Source organism: Uranotaenia lowii, chromosome 2, assembly GCF_029784155.1.
Source record: "Uranotaenia lowii strain MFRU-FL chromosome 2, ASM2978415v1, whole genome shotgun sequence".
Classification (NCBI taxonomy): domain Eukaryota; kingdom Metazoa; phylum Arthropoda; class Insecta; order Diptera; family Culicidae; genus Uranotaenia; species Uranotaenia lowii.
Window position 1 is genome coordinate 377,045,114 of NC_073692.1, and position 12,856 is coordinate 377,057,969.

Genomic DNA, 12,856 nt, shown 5'->3' on the forward strand with positions numbered 1-12,856 from the left:
CAGAGCTACACATCCTCACAGGGATCAATATCAGCTTCTCGAAGCTATTCATCCTCACAGGGAAAATCAATGGCTTTTCAGGCTCTTCCTTACATGGATAATCAATGGTTTCTCAGGGCCTTCCTTCCTCACAGGGAAAATTATAAACTATCTATGGCTTCTCGGAGCCTTCCTTCCTCACAGGGAAATAAAAATTTTAGCCTCTCCGGAAATGCATTTTTTCAAAACATGACCTCTACTTTTTTATAACTATTAGTTTTCAAAATGTGAAAAATAAACATGACCTCCTTTTTACAACATGATCTCAGAAATTCTTATCTTTTAATAGATTAGTATCAGCTTGACAACACTTTCTACCTACACAGAGATAAAAACTCACGACCTTTCAATCCTCCCAGGGATTTTGCAGATTATCGATCCTCTCAGGGATTAAGTATTTCTTCTCAAAGCATGAATTCCTTATACGGATTAATATCAGCTTCTCGGAGCTATTCATCCTCACAGGGATCAATGTCAGCTTCTCAGAGCTACTCATCCTCACAGGGATCAATATCAGCTTCTCGAAGCTATTCATCCTCACAGGGAAAATCATTGGCTTTTCAGGCTCTTTCACTTCTCGGAGCTACACATCCTCACAGGGATCAATATTAGCTTCTTGAAGCTATTCATCCTCACAGGGAAAATCAATGACTTCTCAGGCTCTTCCTTCCTTACATGGATATCATGGCTTCTCAGGGCCTTCCTTCCTCACAAGGAAAATTATATACCCACTATCGATGGCTTCTCAGAGCCTTCCTTCCTAGCAGGAAAATAAATATTTTAGCTTCTCCGGAAATGCATTTTTTCAAAACAATACATAACCTCTACTTTTTTTTGAACTATTAGTTTTTAAAATGTGAAAATTAAACATAACCTTCTTCTTTACAACATCTGTAAAACTTTACTAAATTTTTTATGGGTTCACTTACCAAAACATGTTTAAAAAATTAGGTTCCATTTTCGATTTCCTCGTCCAGCGTCTATTGTCCGCCATTTTCGGATTTTTAAAGTCAATTTTTCCTCGAATTATCATCAACTTTCTGAATATATCTATATTTACCTTCATAACAAATAGTTGGGAGCTAGAACTGCGCCAGATTTGTCGTAACTGATGGTCTTTTACTGCCGATATTAATAATATTTGAATTATTCAATATTCTAATGACGCCTTAAACGACCATTCTTTGTTCCAATCATTTTCAAACTGATTATTCGACCATCGAGATCAGCTTGTATTTTTTTTTCATTCTCTTTTACTCTACTGGCAGCCTAATTAGAGATATGTATTTACATCTCTCTCTCATATTGTGAGCTTGTATTCTTCTCTTTCCATCACTGGCGTGTTCACAATCTTTTCCACTGATATAAATCTTAAGGTAGTTTTTATTATTTACATCAGGTTAATATTTTCCATTTTACAATTATTATTCTATTCTTCTTCACTACAATAAGGTCAAAATTTGGTCAAAGGAAAACGCGTGTAAATCGGTGCAATCGTTTATTTGAAAAAATCAAATTAAATTTCTTTTTCAAGTTTAATTAGTATAAAATTCAGGAAAAATATTCAGTTAGGCTTTCGCTTTTCCAAATCCGAATTGCCGAGCCTTACGCTTAACCCCTGCCATCAGATTTTGTACAGCCACCTTGTCCACCTTCTTCGCCGCAGAAAGCCAGTTTGCCTTGAACTGCTGCTCGTCCTTAGCAGTTTTTTTGGTCTTCTTTAGGTTCCGCTTGGCAATAGCCAAGTATTTCTCAATTGGACGGACCTCTGGCGTATTGGGAGGGTTCTTGTCCTTGGGAACTACCTGCACGTTGTTGGCGGCGTACCACTCCTTGGTCTTTTTACCGTAATGGCAAGATGCAAATCCGGCCAAAACAGTACGGAACAACCGTGTTTCTTCAGGAAAGGCAACAGACGTTTATTCAAACACTCTTTCACGTAAATTTCTTGGTTGACAGTCCCGGAAGCTATGAAAATGCTGCTTATCAAGCCACAGGTACAGATGGCTTGCCAAACCAGATATTTCTTCGCGAACTTTGACAGTTTCATGTGCTTGGAAATTTCCCCTACCTTTTGCCGTATAAAACTCCTGTCCCGGAAGCTGCTTGTAGTCGGCTTTGACGTAGGTTTCGTCGTCCATTACCACGCAGTCAAACTTCGTCAGCATCGTCGTGTACAGCCTCCGGGATCGCGCTTTGGCCGTCGTATTTTGTTTATCATCGCGATTTGGAGTCACTACCTGCTTGTAAGTCTATAGTCCGGCTCGTTTTTTGGCACGATGCACGGTTGTAGACGATACACCCAGCTTATTTGCGGCATCTCGGAGAGAGAAGTTAGGGTTTCGCTTGAAACTACCGGCAACTCTCTTTGTCGTCTCAGCGGCTTCCTGTTTTCGATTTCCCCCCGATCCAGACTTCCTGGCTGTCGACAAACGTTCCCCAAACACTTTAATTACATTTGTAACGGTTGATTTGGCAACTTTTAGCGATTTTGCCAGCTTTGCGTTCGAGTTTTTTTTTGCGATGCGCGAGCAAAATTTTGAAACGCTGCTCTTCTTCCTTGGACGGCATTTTGAAGACTGAAGAGTGAATTCCAAAATCAAAATAGGAGCAACATTCTACACACACACACCTTAAAAATGAGGGGTGTTCAGGTTTTTTAAATGCAAAATTGAAAGAAATATGTCAAGTTGATATTGACCAAATTTTGACCGTATCACCCTTTATTCGGTACTAATACGTCGGAAAATGTAAGCATAATGGCTGCAAGAAAACGTCAACGGCGACGAAATACTCAATCTACAGCAGAGTTGCAAGTTTTCAGATAATCATTTGAAATTGATTCTCACCGTAATGAGTATCAATTCAGCAGCACAAGGAATTGCGTTGTGACGCTTAAAGCTTTCAATATCGAACGAAATTCGCTGAACATCACATTGAGAAAAAAAATCACAAATCCAGATTTGTTTTGGTTATCCTATTAGAGAAATAATCAGATATATACCCCACTTTTTACCAGGAAATCTATAAATCGTTATCCTCCGATAGAATTGGGTTCGAATCCCATAAATGGCCGACAGGTAAAATGTGTTTTAACTGACCATATAATTATTGGAAGCAAAGAAGATGACGACTCATCATAACAATCTGTTAATTATACTGTTAAATAAATTGTCACTTTCCTTTTTTATTGTCTACAAGTCAGACGTATTTTTAATTTAAATCCGGTCTACGACACACCTCACAATAGGTTGTGGGCCCAGACTAAAATGGAAAAGAATGGTATCGTCAAGCTAACCAACGAAAATTACGATTCGTGGAAGCTTAAAGTTGAGTTTTTGCTTATTCGAGAGGGACTGTGGAAGTTCATCTGTCCCGGAACCAGGCCGGAAGAGGCTGCCGATAGAAGTAACGTGGCTGCGGTGGCTGCCTGGGACGATGGTGATCAGCGAGCACGAGCGATGGTTGGTTTGTTGCATACATCCGGAACACGAGAACGGCGAAAGAAGTTTGGTCCAACTTAGCGAAACAGCACGAGAAGAAGTCGCTATCCTCCAAAGTGCAATTATTGAAGCGGATCTGTGACCTGAGGTACCATGACGGCGACGATATTGAGGCCCATTTGGTGGAATTCGAAAGTCTGTTCGAGAAACTGGCCAACGCAGGAACGAAGCTGGACGATGATTTTCAAGTGGTACTGGTTTTTCGAAGTTTACCAAGTACATTTGATGCCCTCACTACGACCCTTGAAAACCGGACGGATGACGAACTTACTTTGGCACTCGTGAAGGATAAAATTGTCAATGAAGTTCAGAAGCAGAAGGCTACAGTTCCGGCGGACATGTCGGTGTTGAAAGTGGACGGGAAGCAGAAACAAGTCATCATTTGTCATCTTTGCGGTAATGCTGGCCACAAAAAGCGTTACTGTGAAAAATGGCGAAACGCCAAGGAAGAAAATTCTCCAAGGCAACCAAACACAAGTTCGAGGTCGGTTGCTAGGCATCAAGCGAAGGTGAGATCTGCTTACTCTGACAGCAATTTGTTTTCGGTACGTGGGAAGACTCCAAAGTAAGCTGGATTGTGGATTCAGGAGCCAGTTCCCACATGTGTGCTGATCGGCAGAATTTTATATCGCTGGACAAACCACAATCGAATACCCCGAGATTTGTGACGGCCGCTATTGGGGCGAAGCAGTCAACACGGCGTGTTTTTTTTGCAAAACATGCTACCATCCAAGGCGGTTCCCAAAACACCGTTTGAAATTTGGCAATCATCAAGCCGGACATGGAGATGATGCGTGTTTATGGATCTCGAGCTTACGTTTTCGTTCCTGTTGCCAAGAGGTCTAAATTGGACGCCAAGTCGGTCAAACTCACATTTGTTGGATACTCTCTTCAGCACAAGGCAGGCGATTCGTGGATGAAAGGACGAAAAAGGTCGTGATGCACGTTTTTTACAAGCTGATCCAGAAGATAACGTGAACTCGAAGGACGAAGGCAGTTGTGATGAGGGTCTGTTTTACTTACCAACGACTGTTGGACAGACTCAGGCTCCCATGCTGGAACAGGAAGAGCAGCACAAAGTTATTCGACGGAATTCCAACGGAGAGAATCTGAGTGACGATTTCGAGGGTTACTCTGATACCAGCCTGTAGGAGGATCCTATTTCCGACATCGAGGTGCAAATGTTGCAGAAAGAGTGTTCGATTGAGGAGGAGCCAGAAAAATGTCCATCGGAAGCTGAACCTTTGAGGCGTTCGCAGCGGTCGACGAAGGGCATTCCACCTGACCGTTACGGTAGTTGCACGCTGGTACAACAGAAATCGGATGAGCCACGCACATACCAAGAAGCAGTGGCAAGTTCAGACGTCGAATTGTGGAAAAAGGCCATGCTGGAAGAGCTGGAGTCGATGGACGAAAACAAAGTTTGGGAGTTAACTAAGCTGCCAGATGGAAAGAAAACTATCGGGTGCCGCTGGATTTTCAAGAGAAAGTGGACGAAAATGGAGCTGTTATCCGGCACAAGGCGCGCCTAGTCGCCCAAGGTTTTTCACGGAAATATGGTGTCGACTATGATGAGGTGTTTGCGCCGGTGGTCACTTTCCGAACACTTCTCTCTGTGGCCCATCAAAAGAAAATATTAATCAAGCATGCTGACATCAAGACAGCATATTTGAATGGCGACTTGGAAGAAACGGTGTATATGCGTTTGCCTCCGGGATTATCTGCGGATCCGGGATTAGTATGCCGTTTGCAGAAAGGTTTATACGGTCTTAAACAAGCAGCCCGTATATGGAATCAAAAGCTCGACGGTGTGCTGAAGACTATGGGATTCAAGCCGTCAACAACGATTGCTGCTTATATGTCAAGCACGTCAAGGGTAAGATTGCTTACATTGCTCTTTATATCGATGATTTTGTGATAGCCTGTGAATGAGAAGAGGACTACAAATCTATCATCGAAGGGTTGGACCGTCATTTCAACGTAATTTCGCTCGGGGACATCGAATTTTTCCTGGGCATCCAAGTAAATCGCAGTGAAAACCACATTTCGCTGTGTCAGAAGGGCTACATTCAGAAACTTTTGTCAAGATTTGGTTTGGAAGACGCGAAGGGTTCCAAGATTCCCATGGATCCAGGCCACTTACAGGCAAAGGAGGAGAATGTACTGCCGAACAACAAACTGTTTGCCAGTCTGATTGGAGGGTTGCTGTACGTGGCTGTGAACACTCGTCCGAATATTGCAGCTGCGGTATCGATTTTAGGAAGGAAGACAAGTTGCCCCACCCCGTCTGACTGGAAGGAAGCGAAACGAATACTTCGTTACCTGAAGCAAACAATCGATCATGAACTGGTCCTTGGAATCGATTCAACGCCACTTGAAGTTTTCGTTGATGCTGATTGGGCCGGTGACAGCAAAGATCGAAAGTCTACTACTGGATATCTATTCCGATTCTCTGGTGGTATGATTGCATGGTGTTCAAGAGAACAAGATTGCGTTACTCTTAGTAGTTCAGAAGTAGAGTACGTTGCCATTTCGGATGCTTGCAAGGAGCTGAACTGGATTTTGCGGCTGTTTGAAGATTTCCGAGTACCCATCAAGCTACCGGTGATCGTGAACGAAGATAATCAAAGTGCCATCAAGCAACTTGAATCTGGTGCCAGTACTAAACGTTCCAAGCATGTTGACACCAGGTATCACTACGCTCGCCAGCTCAAAGAAAAAGGAGTCATTAGTCCAAGTTATCTATCAACGGATGCGATGGTTTCTGACATGATGACCAAGCCGCTAGAACGGGTGAAACTTGCAAGGTTCCGTGAAGCTGCCAAGATCTATCCGTCGAGGAGGAGTATTGGAAGCAAAGAAGACGACGACTCATCATAATCTAAAGAATGCACGTGAACATATACTTATGCAGAAACTGCGGTGAATCCGTGCACCCATGGTGGATAACCAACATACATACATACATATATAAATGATACACTTTACCTTGTTTGACTTAATTTTTTTGTTAGCGTGACATGAGTATTTTATTTATTAATCTCATCGTTTGCCAAATGCATGGTCTGTAACTTTTTTTTCAAGTGGATGCTTAAAGTTATAATGATCATCATTTATTAACAGATAAAAAAATTTACATTGTTTTTTTTGAGTTACCACCAGTTCACTTGCATTTCCGATGTCCATTAACGAATATACGAATATACGAATATAGGCGAAAAATACACATAATAATAAAAACCTTGATAACAGTTGCTGTACTAGACAAACCATGAGCTAAGTTTTCACCGAAACAGGAATAGTAACAACAATCTCTAAAACTTGGAAACATTTGTAACGTTTTATATGCGAGATAAAACAGCGCGTAAAAAGGAGGATTTTTGTTTTCTCGTTTTCAATACTGACGGAATCAACAGAAGACAAGTCACAAATTTGGCTAATAAAACGGCTCTACGGAAGAGGCTCCTGTCTGACCATCATCCGTGACCGGTCATAAAATGATCACCAATAGATAATCGTAAAGTCTCGGAGAAGCACTAATAAATCCCTACAAAATGGCATTTCATCTAGGATGGATCATCGATTTATGTTCTCTGGTTTCATTCCCCTGTTTAGCAACATTCATTATGTATGAAACTATTAGTCCGAATGCTTAACGAACAAGTGAAACGACATTGTTTACAGAAATGGATTTGCTTAGACTTTCTCATTGAAGATGTACGCATCCCAAGAAACCATAATGTAATTTTTTTTTTCAAATGTTTTCTTTAAAATTCCGATTCTCAATTTTCTTTTTATTATCAGTTTTAAACATTCAGCAGAGTAATATTCAAGCGAGAAACATTCAATAAAACATATATTTGGTGGTCAATGAAATTGACTACATCCGTTTTTTTTTTAAATTTATTTGATAGGATTTTAACTTCTTCAAGTCATTCATCGCTGTCGCGTTTAGCGACTAAACGCATCACTTTCCAAAACGAAATCAAAAGTTATCTGTGAGGGTCGCGGCGAGCTCTCGTTTCTTCTGAAAGACAAACCGAAGGAGGTGCTAAAATTTTAACGATTCATTAAAAAAGTCAACAGCTGTCGCTTAGAGGGATGGAAGCTGAAGCTGTGCTGCCTTCTTACCTACATATTTAATTGCAATGAAAAGTTAACGTACCTACCCACTTTGAGCGAGCGAAAATTACGGTCAAAATGCCGTGAAGCGATATCTTTGGAGATGATTTTCGGTTAAACTTTGAACGTCTTCCAATGCCTGTTGCTCCTTTACTTTACGCTTACGCAGTTTTTTCCGCTAATTTCACCAGAAAATGTAGCAATTTTCATTTCCGATGTAACACATCGGTACGCCCCTCGAACATCTGCAGGCTGTTGTAGTTGCCAAATTTGCTGACGCACACCGGTCGCGATTTTGATGGAACACGGAGACAAAAACACAAGTGTTTGTGTTTTTTTGGAAGTCACGCGAAATATTTCGGGCGACAGTTGTCATCATACTTGTCCGCGGCGAGCGAGATGACACCCTGGAAAATCGATCGGTCCAACGAACTTGTCGCGATAAAAACTAAACACCCACCACATTTTTCCCCGCAGGAAAAAAAGAAATGTTGGAATGGAGGCGGTGGTTTCGGTTTTTGTTATTTTTATCGCCATTTTTTTTCTCTCTCTCTGGATCCGACAATGTGAACAGAACAGCACTTGTACTTTCCTTGGAATGTGCTAAAATGAAGCGAAATTTGGGGCCGGCACCAGAAATGGATTCCTATGGCTACGACAAATACAACAACGAAATACAGCTCCAACAGCAAAAAACTGATAGTATAGTAAAACATATCTTAGCATGAAACTCGGTTTCAACAGTTTTATTGCCTTTTCGAATGTGAAGATTGCCCCTTTTCTCAAAACATAAATCCGTCCATGTTTAGCCGTCCGCAAGCGTTCATCGTTGTTTCCATTCATGTATGTTTGGCACCCAACTTTAGCATCCGTTGTCCCAGGCCAGAAGTACTTTTTAGTGATGGGGATGTGTAATTAGATTTTTGACGTTCAATCCCTTTTGGCGCGCCGCACAGATTTGGTTTCGTTTCGATTTTATGTTGGGTTTTGGGTTGGGGTGGGACGAAATCAAGATCGACCCAGTTGACATGGTGCCACGAAAACGGCGATGTGTCGTTTGAGTGTGGAATAAAATAAACCAATAATATTTGCGGCGATTCATTAAATCATATTTTTAGCCGGTCCCAAACCAAGATGACCTTCGACTGATGGAAAGCGTGGTTAATATTTCAATGTACACTGCGTACGCATGAAGCTTCGAAGCGTGAAAACTGACCTGAACAAGTCAGACGTACCAAAAAGAAATTTAGCGTAAATGAAGGACGTTTTTGATAACCACTTAATAGTTAACCTGAATCAGTGAAACATAATCGCTCGAAATTGTGTGTTTTAAACGCAATAGAAGTTGTATCTTTGTAGTCAAATTATCAAACTCACTCACTCTATCAAAGAAAAATCTTCATCAGGGGCCTTGTGATATAGCTCAGTTGGTAGAATACTTGTTTGCTGAGTCCATGTCCATGAGTTCTGTTTCTACCTATTCCATCACAAGAAAAAGGAAGATAGAAACAGAAAGCAACGCATCGGCCAAGCGCCAAGCATCAGACGGGAAAAAAACTTGAATAAATCGACCGAGCGCTGTGAGTGCTTTGGTGAGCCGGTAAGATTCAATGCATGATTGGCCGTGACAGATAAACTTTGAAGTTAAACACCCAGCTCTTCAGTTCAGAATGTTGTTTTGCGCTTGATGCTCAGCCTCAGCCTTATTTTGCTTGATTGGTTGTTCGTAGTGGCAATGTATCATTTTGCTCAAGAGTTCGAGTCTCTATGTCACTGCTGGCACAGGCAATCATGTCATCGTTGGATTAGTGCAAGTTTTTATCGCATTTTAGGCACACAGCAAACATAAAATCGCATTAAAATGATAGTTCAAGTCGTTAAGAATGTTACAGCGAATCGCAATTCCTACCAAATAAGTGGAATATCGTGAAAATGATTACTTGAAGTCGGTTTAGATCGAAACACAGCCGTGTTGTTCTCTCTGCAACCAGATAGCTAAAAATCGGATGTTGTATGTGGAAGAATTGTTCAATAAAAGAAGCTGTAAATATTGTCACTGGCAACAGCTTAAATGCGTTGAGAACAAAAACTTGCCCTCTCTTGCATTCTTTCAGTATGTACGAATAAGGTGTCGAGTATCGTCCAATTTGTATAGTTCTTATCGCTTTAGCCAGAAGTAAAAAAAAAATGTAGGCATATTCCCTCCACTTTGGTAGGAAAATGCTGTTTTTGCGAGTTTTATACGATTATTCTATTTTTTTTTTGTTACGATTATAGTCGTTTTGACATCTTTGAATCATTCGCGACTTATATTAATGATGCAGTTGGCGGACAGTCATTGAAAAACTTATCCGGTACAACTGTGACCGATATTTAATGATTTAACGATCCTGAGAGCTTATTTTCCGGTGCTCAAAATTATAATATTTTCGTCACTTGAGAATCCAGTTGTTTTATTTTTTTTCATTATATCTGTAAAGATGATAAGGAGATTTATTTTTTACTGAAGACTTAATATCCTGTAAGATCCTGTAAGTGGTGCCTACTAAAAATTGTTTGTGAGAATTTCTCTGAATAAAATACTCAAGGCTTCTCGTTCCTCCTCCATCCTCTATTTTGGTGTTCGGTGAATAACATTTTATTCAAAAGTTTAAACTCATGTTAAGAGAATTTTTTGATAAAATTTTCATTTACTTTAGTGTGACATTCTTGCGTAGAAACAAAGTATACTTGTTTGTGTTTTTATTCGAAAGTTAACACTAAAAGAGAGTATTTCCAGCAAAAAAAGGGAAAATGAACCAAAAGTTACGTGGGACAGTCTTCCTTGGAACGGCAGTCATAGTGAAATAATAAAAGTGCTTAGTTTTACAGACCACAGCAGGTTATTTATAAAGTTCATAATTTTTTTCTCAATGATATTATAGCTATATTTTCATGAATTTGATGAAAAAAATTGCCGTTCTGTTCAATTACATTCAATTTCAACCGATAGTGATGAAAAGGTGAAAAGATTGATAGAGTGACTAATTCTAATATTATATCATAGAATTTCGCCATACTGAGGACTAAATTTGAAGTAAACAACTTTTACGTTACATTGAAATTTCTCGTTGTTTGTTTTTTCGCGGTTCTTAATGTGATAAAAATATCACAAAAAACTAAAATTGAGTAAGTTTCTATTAGCTTTCAGGTTTTTATAGATAAAATAACTTATCAGGTCAGTTTTATATAATTATTCAGTAAAAAAACAATGGTGTTCAAGAAGAAAATCAATGATTTTTCTTTTTTTTTATATCTCAATTCATGACATATAAAATCGGAAACCAAAAACTTTTATTGGCTCGCCTCCGGCGGAATTTACTCTTAAGTCACTCTAGGCTTGAGACATTTAATTTTAGGACACTATATGACATTCACGAATTGAAATTTATTTTAATTGTAAATTTTGATTTGCTATTCAATTAACACTTTTTGTATTGAAACCCTAAATTGGACTTACAAAGACTCCACCTAGTCCTTAGCATGGGTTTTTATAAGGAAGTGTAAATTAACAAGAGCAGTATGAAACGAACCGTTTTATTTTCAAAATTAATTAATCAAATACTTATTTTATACATCGGCAAGTTGAAAATCATGTAACAGGGGTTTATCTCTCACGATGGTGAACAAAATTAGCAAGCCATTTAATATCTAAAATCCTATACCTTATTACTAAAAATTCAGATTTGAATGAATCATTTATGTCATTAAAAATTTCATGTTGATATGAAATATTCTTTAAGAAACCAAAATTAGTCTCAATTTGATTTTGTGTTTCTTGATTATCTAAGTGTTCAAAATCATAAATTACACATGGCCACAAAATTTAAATTTTCCCAGGAGCAATTAATTTAAAAAGTAATTTTGACTCATTTGAGTGCCCTGAATCTAAATATGCAATTTTTCTATCTGCTTGTGATATCAAAATACCTTTTTAGGAAAAGATAAAATTATTTAAGTATTTTTTTGAAAAAAACTTGAAAAGAAAACAAAAATTTTTAAATAAAACTTTGAATCAATTATCAACTTTCTTCAGAACTTCTGGTAATTTTGAGTTCTGCGAAAAAACTTCTAGAAATTTTCTATGTGTTTACTTTTCCTCATTCAACGAATTTTCAAAGAAGTTTTAAACCAAATAGATATTTTCATACTTTTTATAGCATAAATCAAATCGTTTTGCAGGTTCCAACAAATTTGTGAATGAAATCAAGTTTTTTCTTAATTTTCTGCTGCAATGTCAAAAATACTTGCAATGAAATCTATCAGATTTCTTCATGAATGAAGGTTTGATAGTTAACCATTGATTTATCAAAACTGACACATTTTAGAACTCCATATAAACAAAACTAAATGTGATAGCTCAAATTTGACAAAAGATTCGAGTTCAGGACGCTAAATCAACTATTAAAACATCAGCACTAAAATGCTGTTCTTTGCTGTTCTTTTGAGTTATCAATTGAAGTCTATAAATAAGTTTTTATAATGGTGAGACGTCTTTAGTGAAAATAAAAATCTTTCTTAAATGTTAAAAAACTTATCTTTATGATCTTCATATATTTTTTTTAATTTTCAAATAGAATTTTAAAGAACTTTTTCTTAAATTATTCAATAAATTTACCGCATTTAAAAGTCAAGCTTTTTTATTTTTTTGAAATATTTTTGTTAATTTTGTCTATGTTCTTTAATTCTGAATTTTTATGTTAAAAAACATAAAGCTTTATTTTTTCCTAATAAAAAATTAACATATCAAATCGAGGTTATTTTGTTTCAAATTCTAAGCACTTCAGCGGAGTTTTCAATCAACCCTTCTGTTGAAAATGAGAAAAAAAATGTAAATTAAGATGCATAATGAATGACAATTACTATTATTTCCTAATAATTTATCATGGTTAATTCATTAACGTGGTATAAAATTTATTTTAAAATTCAGATTTTTTTTCAATCTGTGTTTTGGAAAAATTTATTTCAAATTTGAAAACTAAATTAGAAAATATTATTGATTCGAAACTTTCATTGTGATTTGTTTCGGAAATAAGTATTTCAGTAAAATTAATAATTTTATTAGTTGGTGTGATAATCATGAGTAAGAAAATGATGATTGAAATTCATTTCTTTGTTTTTTTTTATTTTTGGTATTGTTATTATTTTTAGCT

General features: G+C 37.8%; 1 protein-coding gene across 4 annotated transcripts in view; it reads right to left on the reverse strand.

Moving 5' to 3' along the window:
- Positions 1–12,856, reverse strand: part of LOC129746506 (uncharacterized) — a 262,794-nt gene that overhangs the window by 92,985 nt on the left and 156,953 nt on the right. Inside the window, exon 1 of one of the 4 annotated variants that reach the window (XM_055740183.1) lies at positions 1,100–1,214. The exons of the other annotated variants lie outside the window; for them this stretch is intronic. The gene's annotated coding sequence lies outside the window, so the exon portion shown is untranslated. Of the gene's footprint in view, positions 1–1,099; positions 1,215–12,856 lie in introns of those variants that run through there. 4 annotated transcript variants of the gene reach the window in all.